This window comes from Ictidomys tridecemlineatus, chromosome 12 (assembly GCF_052094955.1).
Source record: "Ictidomys tridecemlineatus isolate mIctTri1 chromosome 12, mIctTri1.hap1, whole genome shotgun sequence".
NCBI classification, from domain to species: Eukaryota; Metazoa; Chordata; class Mammalia; order Rodentia; family Sciuridae; genus Ictidomys; species Ictidomys tridecemlineatus.
Genome location: NC_135488.1, coordinates 30,265,405 through 30,280,491, shown reverse-complemented (window position 1 = coordinate 30,280,491; position 15,087 = coordinate 30,265,405). Strand labels below are relative to the sequence as shown.

Below are 15,087 nucleotides of genomic sequence, written 5' to 3'. Positions count from 1 at the left end.
GTGGAACCTTAAATCATTAATTTTGTATCTTTTTTTTTGTTATTTTTATTCTTACTTTTTTGTAAACAATTCTTTTTTAAAATGTGTTATTTTTAGTTATATACTCTTTCTTCTTTTCTAAGTCCTTCATGAGACTTCTTCAATCCATGTGTTATTCAGAAGTGTGTTTAATCTCCCAAGATGTAGGGGCTTTCCAGCTGTCTGCATTAATGGATCCCCAGTTTAATTCCACTGTGGTCTGAGAGCAGACATTATATGATTTCTATTCTTTTAAATTTGTGAGGGTGTATATTACAGCACAGAATGTGGTCTGTCTTGGTGAATGTTCCAAGTCAGTGTGAGAATGTCATATATTCTGTAAATGTCATTCAGATCCAATTTTCTGTTTAATGGTCCATTTCTTTTTTTTTTAATGTTTATTTTTTAGTTTTAGGTGGACAATATATTTATATTTTACACAATATATTTATTTTTTTATTTTTATATGGTGCTGAGGATTGAACCCAGTGCCTCACACATGCCAGGCGAGCCCTCTACCAGTTGAGCCACATCCTGAGCCCCTTAATGGTCCATTTCTGATGGAAGGATATAGGAATCTCCAAGTGTAATAGTGATTTGCTTGCATTTCTATCAATGCATGCCTCATATATTTTCACATTCTTTTCATGAGATGTATACACAACATGTCCTGTTGGAGAATTAACCCCTTTTTCATTCTGTAATGCCCCTTTTATGCCTGTTAATTTTCCTTGATCTGAAATCTGCTGTATGGAATTAATACAGCTATTTCTGTTTTCTTGAGATAACTGTTAGCATCCTATATCTTATTAACTGTTAATCTGCATTTGTCGTTATACTTTCAATGTGTGTGTTTTCATTGGTGGGTGAAGATCATTGGTGTTCTGAGTGATTATTGATATAGCTGGACTCATATTTCATTTGTTAGTTTTCTAGTCATTACACTTGTTCTTTGTGGGTTTTTTCCCCCCACTCTCTGCCTTCTTTGGCTTTGAATTATTTCATATTCTGTTGCGTCTCCTCTCTCAGCATATCAATAATATTATCTTTGTCACATTTGCAAGTGGATTCTGCAGAGTGTGCAGTATATATACACTCAGAGCCAGTCCAAGTCCACTTTCCGATAGCACGTCACCCCCTCACAGCAGGGCCCACACCATGCGGCAGGGGTGTCATTCCCTCCCTCCTGCCCACCTCTTCTGTCATTGCTGCTGTTGGTTTCACTTATCCACTGGTATGCCACCACTAGGTGGACACTATTGTTTTGAACAAATGGGTTTTTGTTAGATAATTTAGAATAAGAAACATCAAGTATTTTACTTAACACTCTTTGAGTCTAAGTTTCTGGCCTATATTATCTTCCTTCTCTCTGAAGAACAGTGCACGTTTACCAGTGACAGATTCCCTCCATTTTTGTGTAAGAAAGTCTTTATCCTTCACTTTTGAAGGATAGTTTCATGAAGTAGAGCATTCTAGCTGGTGGTTTTTCTCTTTCAGCCCTTTAAATGTTGTACTGCACACTCTTGCTTGTGTGGTTTCTAAGGAGAAATCTGATGTACTTATCCTTGTTCTTCCGGAAGTAAGCTCTTTTTATAGCTATTTCTATTTTGTAGCATTTTTCAAAATTTTCTTTGTCTTTGATTTTCTGCATTTTCTTTGTGATGTGCCTAGGTGTAGGTTTTTCTATCTGTACTGCCTGGTATTCTCTGAGATTCCAGGATCTGTGGTTTGGTGTTGGTCTTGAATTTTTGAAAACTCACACTTTTTTCTTTTCAATTTACATTTCAGTTTTTCTCTTAGGGTGTCCTGGAGCTCACTGATTCTTTCCCTGGCCGTGTACAGTCTACTAAAAGACATTCTTGGTTTCTGGCACAGAGTGGGTTTTTTATTTCTAGCATTTCTTTTTGCTTCTTTCTGCTTATTTGAGCTATTTGTTCTTGAAAATTGTCTCCTTTTTCTGTTAGAATCCTTAGCACATTCATAACAATTTTAAAAACTATCCTGGTCTGATAATGCTGAAATCTCTGCCCATTTCCAGTGCTTGCTCTGCCTCCTCAAGCTGTGTTTTGTCTTTTAATATGCCTTGTCAATTTTGTTGCTGGCCAGACCTGATGGACTGTGTAAATGGAACTGAGATAGTTAGGCTTTGGTGTAACCTTTATCTGGCTAGAAGTTAAGCTGTGTTGTCTTCCCTGTTGCCTTTAAGGTTCCCTAGAGACTTTCTTTTTATACTAGGGATTAAACTCAGGGGCATTTTATCACTGAGCACATCCCAGTCCTTTTAATTTTTTATTTTGAGACAGGGTCTCACTAAGTTGCCTCCTTAGTCGCTGAGATTGCAGACGTGCACCAAACAACCGAGTCATCTTCTTAGATAATCTGAGGAGTACTGTCCTTCCCATTGCTAATTCCAGCGTGGTGTCTGCTGTGAATCTCTGTGTCTTCCTCTCCGTCTCCCCACTTTGGGTGCAGCAGTTTTCCCTCTGATCTCAGTTTTTTAATAGTTCAAGAAGAGCTGTTGAATTTCAGTTGTCCAGTTACTTTCTTGCCATAAAAGTGGAGTGACAGCTTTCAAGCTGCTTATGTGCTAGACTGGAAGTCACAGATTTTTTTTTTTAAATATATATTTGATTTTGAATGGGAGGATTATTTTTAGAATTTTTAAGAATCAAATGCAACATCACCATGGTCTTTTTCTCCAAAATCAATAACCCCAGTGTAACCACAAGGAAAATATAAACAAACCCAATTTGAAGGACATCTGACTAGTACTCTTTGGAACTATCAAGGTCAATTAAAAAAAAAAAAAGACAAGAAAAGTCTGAGACATGTCACAGGCTAGGAGTAGCCATGGAGATAGAATGACTAAATATAATGTATCCTGAAACACAGAAAAACTAGTGAGTCTGCAAGTGTGGATTTCAGTCAGCAGCAGCAGCACTCCTCGGTTGGTTCCTTGTCTATGACATAAGAGCCATGTGGGATGCAGAAACTCCGCTTTCTTGGCCACTTTTCTATCAATCAAAAACTATGTAAAATTAAAAGTTGAATTAAGTATTTTAAATTGTCTATTGCAAATGTTTGCTATCATTTTATTTTGCCCTTTTTATTTTAATTTTTTTGTTTTGTTTTAATAAAGTTTTATTTTTCCAAATGCACAGTTGCTTGGACCTGCTAGTGCATCTGCACAGCAACAGGGGCATCTCCATCTCAGTATTTCTGGTGTAAATTACTTGAGCTCTGTGCTTTGACACCAGTTTGAAAAGTCCTTTACTGAGGAGCTCCTGAAGGGCTGCCCTGGCCAAGGAACCGCAAGTCCTTATCCCTCGAAGACCCCAGCTGTGCTTAGAAGCTCGGAGTTGGGAACGTCCTTACAGAGTTTGTCATAAGTAGCTTTGTCAGACAAGACTAGATGTTGAGCTTGCCCTAATCTTTGCCTTCGGACCACTTCTTCTTTTCAGCGTTGCTCCAGATTTATTCACTGGGTCCTTGCCTTTCTTGGCCGACCTTCCGGCATCTCTCTTCTTCTTGTCACCCTTGAGCAGCGTTGCAAAGCCTGGAGAGCAGCACCAGCTATTGGAGCCTGGTCAAGATGTCTTTTTTATTTTTATCCTATTGTAAAATGTGTTTATTTCAAAAAGCTTTATGTATCACTTCAGGGAGGATTTCTCCTGTCATCTGCCTGCAAGATGGGCAGCACAGGTGCTGCTCAATTTAAAATGCGAGAACCTTGATGGGGAGGCACTGAGTGCCCAAACCCACGCACCTTAGTGACCCCCGCAGGCTGCCCTGAACTTGGTAAGGGGGCTCTTGTTGCAGGTATTTACTTCCTTTCATCTAAGCCTGTAAAACATTTCCCAAGCAACTGTGGCCATTTTTATTTATGAAAGCAATTCAAGTACAAAGAAAATTTTACAAATTCTTCATTTGGATAAAGTCCTTAATATTTTGAGCCCATTTGTCATTTTGACACATTTATCTCTTCCCAGGTTCTTCACTGGTCTACGTCAATCACCTTGTTGGAGAAGGGGCCTTCGCCTAAGTCTATGAAGCTACCCAGGGAGATGTGAATGAGACCAAAAATAAACAGAAATGTGTCCTAAAGGTAAATGGTGCAAATACATTTTTGAACTGTAGAGAAATGATTTTCAGCCTCTTTTTTTTTTCCTTTAAGACAGTGATGTTTTTATTGAGCAATTAAGAAATAAAACAATACTATGAGGATCTGGAATTGCTTTCTGCAGAACAAATCATAATGTCATTGCTTTCTCATGTCCCTTATTAGGATACTATTTTCCAGAATGTGACTCTGGATATAAATAACACATACCTGGTTTTGCTTGTAGGTCTAGAAGTCTGCCAACCTCTGGAAATTCTACATTGGTACCCAGCTGATGGAGAGACTAAAGCCAGCTGTGCACCACATGTTTATCAAATTCTATTTTGCCCACTTATTCCAGAATGGGAGCATCTTGGTAGGAGATCTCTACAGCTATGGGACACTATTAGTAAGTGTTCTGTTTTTATAATATGGATATGAATTTAAGTGCATTTCTGGTTTGTGCCTTACCCATATATTTTCTGGTTAGAGCTTTAGTTGGAGTGCTAAACAGGGGCAAAGTCCTTGACTTGAAATTTCATTAATCCTCATCCAACTCAGGATACCATTTGCATTGTTTCTAGAATGCCATTAACCTCTACAAAAATACCCCCAAAAAAGTGATGCCCCAGGCTCTCGTCATCTCTTTCGCTATCAGGATGCTCTACATGATTGAACACGTCCACAGCTGTGAGATCATTCACGGAGACATTAAGCCAGACAATTTCATACTGGGAAACAGGCAAGTGTGGACCTCTGAACAGGGTTCTTTCCTGAACATCTAGCAGCCCTTTGTCATTTGTGCTCATTTCCTGTCCTGAATTGTATTTAATCTAGGTTTTTGGAACAGAACGATGAAGATGGCGATTTGTCTACTGGTTTGGCACTTATTGACCTGGGTCAGAGTATAGATATGGAACTTTTTCCAAAAGGAACTGCCCTTACAGCAAAATGTCAAACATCTGGCTTCCAGTGTACTGAGATGCTCAGTAACAAACCATGGAACTACCAGGTACGGACCTAAAGTAAGAGGTTTGGAAAATTTTCCTCTGTTGTACCTACCAGATTTTCCAAATGAATTTGGAATCTTGTTAGTTTGAACTGGTCTCTTGGACACAGTTGAAGAAGAGATGGGGGCCAAGAACGTGGCTTAGAAGTAGGGCACTTGCCCAGTAAGCATGAGGTCTTGGGTTGACTCTGTAGCATTCAAAGGGAGAGAAGGTAGTAAAGGAGAGATGGGACTTAAGGCTCAGGGGAAGGGAGGGATGAAATTCTGTTCCTGAAGAGTACACTTTTCTTATTATTCACAAGAAGGAAAGCAGATATGTTCTGAGTTTGACCCTAGGAAAGGTATTTAATGATCTGTGAACCCTTCAGAACGAAAGTCTGCCAATTCTACTTTATATGTGCCTGTAACAGATATAAACTGCATTAGAGTATGTCACTCTCTTCCCATTTACCTTGACTTTACCCCTCAGTGTTGGCCGGGGTGGTAGGAAGGGGGGTGCAGAACTTGGTGCCCCTAATCCTCTCACCCTGAGCATCAACTGGCACCTTAGTAGGAGGTGCTGTATTGCGATTGGGCAGAGGGGCTGCTTGGTGCACCAGTGCTTGAGCAGATCACAGTTAATGCCGTGAACTTGTGCCCGGGAACTAAAAACCCAGCTCTCATTACTTAAATAAAAAGGTGACAGATTATTGATATTATCTTATCTTTTGCAACAATATAAATTATTTAAATGAAAAGGCTTGTGATCATAAAGCAGAATGTAAAGTTTAGCTGATTGAAGCTGTTCTTTAAAAATAAAAATACAGAATGCCAGTTTATGTATTCACAATCTGACCTTTATCTGTGAAATAGATTTGAACAGTCAGACCAAACATGACATTCTATGTCAAAGCCAAAGAGGAGGTAGCTGGGTGACATTAATGCCAGGTATCTTGGTTGTCATGCTAGGGTAACTGTCTTCAATTCCACACATCGTATGGGAATGGACCTGGAGACTAGAATACAGTGATTCGAGGGTCAGGTCATATATTTTACCTGCTAGTACTAGTAGTCTTTCATTGAAGTTTTTAAGTAGTTAAGAAAAAAATGTAAATATTTCAAATATATTTACCTGAAATAACTGGGTTTGATTTTGAACAAACTATTGAAACTCTGTGTATGTATATCCATGTAAAAGTTTTCCTTTTTGTATTCTATGTATATCTTCTTAAGCTGTATTTTACAAATGATGCTTTGGAAATGGATTTGTACCACTATTAATAGGTTTTTATGTTTTTCTTTCAGATTAAGTCAAGGCCAAGTCGTGTTTCCTTGATCCTCACCCTGTGGAGCTGTAAGATGATTCCTCTCCCAGGAACGAGCATCCAGGTGCTCAGCAGACATGTTTGCCTCTGTCTGTTTGATGGCAGTAAGGTAAGCTCACTGAGTTGAACCATCTCACACAGGATGATGGAGAAGCCCTTGTGTGGTACCACACATTAAATGTGGAGTGCGCTGTGTGTGTGAGTGTGTGGTACCGCAGTAGGTTAACCCTGGCTCTTCAGTGTGTGATGTTGGTACACACACAGTTAACCCATCTGGGCCTTAGATTTCTTCACTTATGAGAGGGACTGGTACCTGTCTTCTAGTGTTGTGTACAGTTCAGGTCTAAGTATAGAGCATTGCATTTTTGAAAATGCAATGTATATCCAGCTCCCCAGGCAAGATATGGAGCATCGCCATTTCCCGTGAGGTCTCCTGGAATCCTTTTCTGCTCAACTCTTCCCTGATTCCTAAAAGACCATTTTTTACCTAATACCAAATGATAGTCTGAATGACTTCTAAAAAAATAATGTATCTTTCATGAGATGTAGCTTAAGTGGTGCTTAGGTAGAAATTCGTAGCTTTAATTGCATATACTAGAAAGAGGGAAGGTTTAAAATCAGTGATCTAAGCTGGGAACTTAAGAGACTAGAAATTGAAGAGTGAGTTAAACCTAAGAATGTAGAAAAAAGGAAATAACAAAGAGTAGAAATTAATGAAATAGAAAACAGATGGACAGAAGAGAAAATCAATGGAGATGAAGGTTGATTCTTTGAAGAGGTTAATAAAATTGAAAGATGCCCAGAAAGACTGACTAAAAAGAGTGAAAGAAAGCCGGGCGAGGTGGCACATGCACACCTGTAATCCCAGCAGCTCTGGAGGCTGAGATAGGAGAATCGCAAGTTCAAAGCCAGCCTCAGCAACAGTGAGGTGCTAAACCATACAGTGAGACCCTGTCTCTAAAAAAAAAAAAAAAAAAAATAGGGCTGGGGATGTAGCTCAGTGGTTGAGTTCAATCCCTGGTACAAAAAAAAAAAAAAAAAAAAAAAGAAAAGAAAACAAATTATCAATATCTCCTATTGAAATAGAAATATCATTACTGATCCTGCAGACACTGAGGACAATAAGGGATATTATAAGGAATTGTATGCCAGTAAATCTGACAACATTGATGAAATAGATAATTTTATAAAAAACCATAATTTACTGAAACTGACATAAGAAGAAATAGAAAATTTGAATTTCTGTTTTAAAGAAATTACAACTTCAATTAAAAAAATTCCTACAATGAAAAATCCAAGTCCTTATGGCTTCACTCTAGTGACTTCCCGCAAACATTTAAGGAAGAAATAATACCCATCTTATGCAAACTCTTCCAAAGAATAGGAGAAAACATTCCCTAACGTATTTCCTAAATCTAGGAAAAACATGACACCAAATGATGACATTACAAGACCAGTATCCTTCATGGATATAGAAACTAAAATCCTAAACAACATTCTCAAGTTGGATCTAGCAATTTATAGAAAGGACAGTAGGTCACGACCAGCTGGAATTTCTCCCCATGTTCAGATGTACACACCTGTGCATCCAGCATTGGACATGCGAAATTGTAATGTTATTTCATCATATTAGTAGACAAGAAAAAATCATGTGAACATCTCAATAAACAAAGAAAAAACATTGACAAATTCCAGTGCCCATTCACGAGTTTTAAGAAATCCCCTACAAACTAGGAACAGGTGGGAACTTCCTCAAATTTATAAAGAACAAGAAAAACCTGAATTTCTCTCATTGACAGTGAAATGTAGAATTTTTTTTTTTTAGTCTAAGATTAAGAACAAGTCAAGGATGCTAAGAAATAAAAAAGATAACTCAGTTTTTTAAATGAGCAAAAACTTGAACAGGCCCTTCAAAAAAGAAAACATGAGAAACCAATAGGCATATAAAAATATACCTAACATGTAATACATTATTAGGGGAATGTAAGAGTTACAGTGAGAGACCCACTTAGATGCTCCATACAAGAAGCCCACCTTAAATAGAAAAGGTAAGTTAAAGGGAGGAGGGTTCACTATTCAAGATATTAATGTCCGGCTGGGAATGTGGCTCTGTTGTTGAGTGCTTGCCTGGCATCTGCAAGGCCCTGGGTTCAACTCCCAGTGCATTAAAAAAAAAAAAAAAAAAAATGTCAAACAAAGTAGATACATACCCAGTCACCCCATGTTAGAGCTTCAAAACACATGACCTAAAAATTGATGGAACTGAAAAAAGAAATGGGAAAAGCCACCATTATAATTGGAAACTTCACTACTGTTCTCTTAGGAATATAGAACAAGCAGACAGAAGATGAGAAAGGATATTAGGAATTGATTAACCTATTGACAAACTAGGTAGGATCAGTATTGAGCAGCACTTCACCTCTAAACAGTAAGAAGCATGTTGTAAGTGCATGTGGAATATCCACCAGTCTACACAGGTGGACCTGGGTCAGAAAATAAACCCCAACAAGTCTAAAATAGAGTTGAGAGCCAGGTATCGTATGGCCTTTGAGCACATGAGATTAAGCTAGATATCAGTAACAGAAAGATCCGTGGGCAAAGTCTTCAAATGCTTGGAAATTAACAGATTTCTAAATAATCAATGAGTCAAAGGGAAATTAGAAAATATTTTGTACTAATCACAAAGTGGAAGTGAAACAGACAGTCTGGTAGATGTCAGCTAAAGCCTAGTTAGAGGGGTTCCCAGAGTGGGTGAGAGCCGCAGAAGAGCTCCTCACAGCCTCACCCTCTGAGCTGAGGAGCCCCAGGCCTCCGTGGGACATGCAGGCAGAGGCCCTCTGGGGAGGGGACTCCAGGGGGAGCAGGGTGGCTGCCAGTGTGGAATCCTGACAGGGAGTGTCTGGAAGGCAGGCAGTGTGAGAAGCAGTGCGCGTCTGTCCTAAAAACAGCAGAGGGCACTGAAGGAGGTGACATGATGAGATTCATGTTCTAGAAAGATCTCTGGCTCCTCTCCGAAGAATAAATAGAAAAGGTAAGTTAAAGGGAGGAGAGGGCAGCCAGAGGGGACTCAAGTGGACCACTGGGGGCAGGGCCCTGGCATGGCAGGCAGAGGACAATAGGCATCATCTTGAAGAAGCAAAAATCTGGATCCAGCTTGCTTAGGATTGCCCCTGGCGCTGGCATTTGCACAACATGGGACCTTGACCTTGCTCTCAGGCTCCTCCTCTTGTACCTCCTGGGATCAATGTGAGCAAACTGGGTTATTATAAGTAAAGCATGGAGAACAACACATGGAGCATAATAAGTGCAACCAAAAGAGTGATGACGATTACAGCTTGGGTGGAGATCAGGTCGGGGGAGATGCAGGAGGCGGGAATCAACGGGATTGGTGGTGGGCTGAGTGTGGAGGGTGGAGGGAGAGCAGGTGTGGAGCGGGCAGTAGGTCTCAGACATCCACCCCTGGATAGACCATGGTCACCCGCACACAGGTAGGGAGGCCTCGGGGAGGACTGCATGTGGCGCTGCCCTGGTGGTTTTCTTCCACCTGAACTTGGAGTAAGGGTGACCACAGGGCTACTGTGCACAAAAGCACCACCGCAAACGGGCCAGGAGGTGTCAGCAGTGACCAAGAAGAGAGGACCTGCTGTACTCTCCTGTTCTCACGTGAGAACCGAAAACAAAAACTAGAATTTCACTTTAATAACAGAAAATATGGGATTCATTTTATATCCAGATCCTAGAAGTTCATTTATGAAATTAATTTTTATCAGAGTTCGAAATCGAGAAGTTTTGCATCACATTTAATAGTTAGAAAATTGCATTATTTGCTCTTTGAAGGCTTCTTTAACAAATCTAGCCTATTACAAAGGAAAGCTCTGTTGTCGAGCCTGGGCAGTGCCAATCCAGGACGCCCTCCCAGCACCCACCGTCCTCGCAGGGCAGGTGCACCCACACCTTCAGCGTCGGGGGGAGCCTCAAGCCTCTGGGTCTGCTGCCTGCTTTTCTTTTTTGTTTTATTTTCTAGGGCTGGGAGGGAGCCCGGCTTTGTTCTCTCTCCCTGTTGTCCTCTCTTCTCTTTCCTCCTCCTTGCGTGTGGCTTATTCGTTTCTTAGAACTCCATTCTGAATTATCCGTGGTGTTGAGTGGTCTCTCTGGGTGGCTTCCTGGGTGCTTGCTGTAGGTGTCATTTTATACACCCAGCTAATCACAGTGACCACAGGCAGCGTTCTGGTTGGAGAGAGAGAGGCAGAGACTGTCCCTCTCTCTAATTCTCTTTGTCCTCATTCACTCACAACTGACTTGCACATTTCCTCTACATACACTGAAACCACATCATCTAGTCTTACAATTTTTGCTTTAACCATCAACTGAGAAATTAGTAGTATTTAATCAGATCTTTACTGTTCCCATTGATCTCCTTCCTGATGTTCCAAGATTGCTTCTTTAGCTTGTCTCTTCTGTACAGAGAGTGTCCTTTAACCATCCCTTCAGGGTGACAGATTCTCTTAAACTAGCTTTATCTGAGTATCTGTCTCCCTTCCTTCCTAAAGGACCTTTCCACTAGATGTGGGACTCTGGATTGACAGTTCTTTTCATCTACCACTTAAACACCGTGGTGCCACCTCTTCCTGGCCTCTGGTTTCTGCCGAGACACCCACTGCCATCTGAGTCATTCCCCTGGCTTAACCTGGCTGTTTTTCTCTCTTGCTACCTTCAGTGTATTTTTTTTTTCCTGTTTACTTTAGAAGTGTGGTGTACCTGGCACAAATCCTTTTGGATCTCCCCTGTTTGGAATTTGCTCAGCTTCTTAAATCTGTCGGTTTCTGTCTTTGGCTGAAATTGGGGATTTTTCAGCCATTATTTCCTACAGTACCTTTTAAACTCCTCTCCTCTGGGACTCTGATGACACAAGTGTTAGATCTTCTGTTTTAATCCTCTAGGCTTCTGAGGTTTCTACCTAAAGTGTCACTTCCTCTTCTAGTAAGCATATCTCAGATATTGAGTATTCACTTGATGTGGTTTATTACTGTCATAAGGGCACAAATGTGAATCTATTTTATCAGCTCCTTCATTGTTTTATTAATAAGTATTGGGACCATTGTTTTCACTGTTTGAAAAGTTAGATGCATACTATATTGGATGAAGAAAGAAACCCAGATCTTACAGAACTGCATGAAATAAAAAATGGAAGCCCCTCCTCTCCCTCTGCCCTGACCAATATAGCCACTGGTAATTATCTGGGACTAAGAGGGTGATGTTTCAAAGAACTTCCTACAGCCTGATCTGAAATCGGAAAATCTTTCAGGTCCTGAGCAACATTCACACTGTGAGGGCCACGTGGCAACCCAAAAAGCCCAAAACCTGGACCTTTCTCCCCAGGTAAGAAATGTGCTGAGTAGCAGAACAGGAAACACCCTGCTTTCCTCCTAGGCGACCAGCAGTTAAGACCTAAGACGAGGCTGTGGAAGCATCACATTCAGCACAGAGCACATGGAGCCACATGTGAACCCTTAGATTCTTTACTGTTCTAGGAGGACTTTGATTAAAGTTATTTGTGTTTCTGACTCACCAAGGTTATAATTCCAATGAATCATCCTATTCATTGGATTTCAATTTTAGGAAATGCCCATTTGATGAAAAATGCAGACAAGAAGATAAAATTTAGGAAGTGAAGTGTTTTTCAGAAATGGAGTCTTACAACTGCACTAATGACAGTTGTGTTTTCCTCTGATGAAATGAAAGGTGCCGCCTAGGGAACCAGTACACTCCGGACTGTCAGAACTGGGATGAGGTTAAGGTTTCTACCACTGAGTCAGTCTCGCAGGGATGGATGCTAGTGAATCCAAGATGTCTCTCTGTTCTTTTAATAATACAAATTGTCTGTAGTTCACCTACTTCCACCCCCAGGTTTCATTACTTGAGTGTTTACTTCCCTCCCTCAACTAACTCCCTTTGTTACTGCACCCTAATTACCCTTCTCCTAATAAAGATCTTAACACAAATGGGGGTTCCTTGAGAGGGCACTGGCTGTGAGTGAGGCCCGCAGCTTGCTGGGTGCCGCAGGCATCCTTGCTTGACTACAGCACAATGCCTGAAAGTGAGCATGGCCTCCTGACCTCCTGACCTCCCTGCCTCCAGGGAGACACACCACATATCTTTGGGTCTGTCATTTCACAGTTCTGTGATGCACAGCTGTGTGTCATGCTTTCTCAGGATATAAAGGTGAGCTTTGGGAGGAATAACAAAGTGCTTGTCACCTTCCTGAATGAACTGAGGTATCCGTTACGTGCCCACTTCTTCCTAGTGCATGAGGGTTTACTTGTATGTCAGTGGGGAAGAAACACAGGTGCAAATAATAAGAATGCTCTCTACTTAGGATGCTCTAGCCACGCACAGGCCCTTGGGTCCCTGGTTTATTCAATCCTTAGAGTGGCCCTGTGGGGCGGGCGCTATGGATTACTCTGATCAGGCAGGCTGTGAGGATATGGGTCTCCAAGCGCTTTGGGAAACACAGAGGAGAGGGAAGTTAATTCTAGCCCTTGAGCCTCAGGAGGTTTTGTAAAAGAAAACTAGACCTCAAAGACGGGGTAGGGTTTTATAGGCAAGAAGGGGGGGATGGATGCTGTGTAGGGAGAGGGGTTGGAGGAGCCCAAGGGGAGGGGGCCTGTTCCAGGCAGGCATCAGGAAAGCCCAGCAGACATGTGTGCCCAGCCACTCAATTCTGTTTAAAATGAACAGCGATTGGCATAAAAACCTTACAGCATATGCCAAGTGGGCCTTGAGCACCTTGGGGTGGTTTGCTGCACAGGTTGTATGTTAGCCCTGCTCGGAGAAAAGTAAGTGAAGAGAAAGGTGTTTCCCTCAACAAGGGAGCTGAGTGTGTTTACCAAGTCAGTGGTGTGGATGGGTCAGTCCGTCTGCTCTTAACTTTCCTTAAGAGACCTTTGTGGTAATGCAGAGGCACAAGCCTTGTGCCTTGGACGGGGCAGAACGCCCCTTCCCACTGTGCACTGTGGTCAGTAACCCATGTTTCTTTATCGTTCCAGGTCACTGGCTTCTTGCCATGCTTGCTCCATGGCGACTGTTTTATCAGGTCCAATTCTTCATCTCCAGACCTGGGAATATTATTTGAACTTGGAATTTCTTCGCAATGTATGTCAGACGCAGGATAAATGTCACTTTATAATATACCAGTTAAAAGGGAATTGGCAGGCTGGGTGCCATGGTTCAGGCCTGTGATTTCAGCGACTCAGGAGGCTGAGCAGGAAGATGGCAAGTTCAAAGCCAGCCTCAGCAACTTTGAGAGGACCTAAGCAACTTAGTGAGACCCTGTCTCTAAATAAAAAATTCAAAGGGATGGGGATGTGGCTCAGTGGTGAAGCACCCCTGGGATCAGTTCCCCCCCCCCCCCAAAAAAAAAGGAGTGCTGGAGTGTGTGTGTCTGTGAGTGAAGTCCTGGAGGGTTTCCCTAGGTGGGATTTTCATCTCTGGTGGAACGAGCTGGCAGTGCTGATGATTCTTATGCAGTGCTGCTTTCTCAGTGGCATTTAAGATGAACAGGACCTGCTTACATGTGTAGCACCAGTGAACGCCAGAGCTCCTAAAGAATGGAAATTCAGAACAGAAGGGGTTTTCAGAAAGTGATCAGAAGCACCATGGCACTTCAACCCCAGGACCCAGTGCACCTGGCCCTGCAGTCAGCAATTCTTATTGAGAGACCTGGCCAAGTGGCGGTTCTGTGCAGGGAACACCAGAAGCATGGTGTCATGTGAACTGCTGGAGCCGAGGCGTGGCCATGCTAGCAGCCCTCCATCTCCCACCCCCTAGCAGCATCTGAATGCAGTATAGGAACCCGGCCCCTCGTAGCCCAGAGCCACCACAGGTACCCTGTGTACTGCATCATCCCGGGTTTCTTTAGGACAAGTAAACCCAGGGGAGTCGCAGATGAGTCAGAGCGAGGAGAGGAGCAGCCCGGAGCCAGGCCCAGTGGCCTCTGGCAGTGGACAGTGGGGCAGACTTCCAGGTGTCAAGGCCTTTGCATGCTGAATCCCCACAGTCCACTGCAGGGAGACAGAGCTTGCTGATTCAGGAGCACCCATGTGCCTCTGGGTGATGCCACAGGAAGTGCTCAGCTCCTGAGGCACCTGTTGGCACATCAACAGTTTCAGGGATTTTCAAGGGAAATTTTGACAAAAGGTGAGCATCACTTAAAGTGCCACCTCTGCTGTACCGTGGGACCCACCACGTTTCATTTGATTTTCTGGGGCAGAACTGCTTAGCCCTAAGCGGGGATACTGGCCTTGTTCCTTTCAGGGGCTTGCATGTGCTTATAATTTTGACTCGTTCAGATGTTGTTTCTCAGACTTGTTTTATTTCCTAGTCAACGGGTGAGAGAGGAGAGTTGAGTTGCGGCTGGGTGTTTCTCAGGCTCTTCGATGCCAGTGGCGTTCCAATACCAGCAAAGTAAGTGCTCTGCGAATTCCTAGCAGTTGTGTGATTTTGTAGAAGTTCTTTTTTTAGGATCAAGGAACTCAGGTTTGTTCTGTTGGCATGTCAACAGCTTTTGGGGCGAGGGCTTTTAATGTTGATTTTAGTGTTGTATAAAGTAGTGTATGAAAGCAACACACACACCCTCCCCCAGAGAGGGAGAAGGACAC

General features: G+C 42.2%; 1 protein-coding gene and 1 pseudogene across 3 annotated transcripts in view; both read left to right on the top strand.

Moving 5' to 3' along the window:
* LOC144369157 (mitoregulin-like) overlaps nt 1–15,087 on the top strand; it is an 82,933-nt gene that overhangs the window by 52,053 nt on the left and 15,793 nt on the right. The gene's annotated exons all lie outside the window — the stretch shown is intronic.
* Nucleotides 1–15,087, top strand: part of LOC144369155 (mitotic checkpoint serine/threonine-protein kinase BUB1-like) — a 79,505-nt pseudogene that overhangs the window by 48,625 nt on the left and 15,793 nt on the right. Inside the window, exons 20-27 of the transcript XR_013428628.1 lie at nt 4,008–4,123; nt 4,365–4,526; nt 4,702–4,859; nt 4,955–5,129; nt 6,390–6,539; nt 11,736–11,809; nt 13,477–13,582; nt 14,811–14,893. The product of XR_013428628.1 is annotated as a mitotic checkpoint serine/threonine-protein kinase BUB1-like (transcript). The remainder of the gene's footprint in view (nt 1–4,007; nt 4,124–4,364; nt 4,527–4,701; nt 4,860–4,954; nt 5,130–6,389; nt 6,540–11,735; nt 11,810–13,476; nt 13,583–14,810; nt 14,894–15,087) is intronic.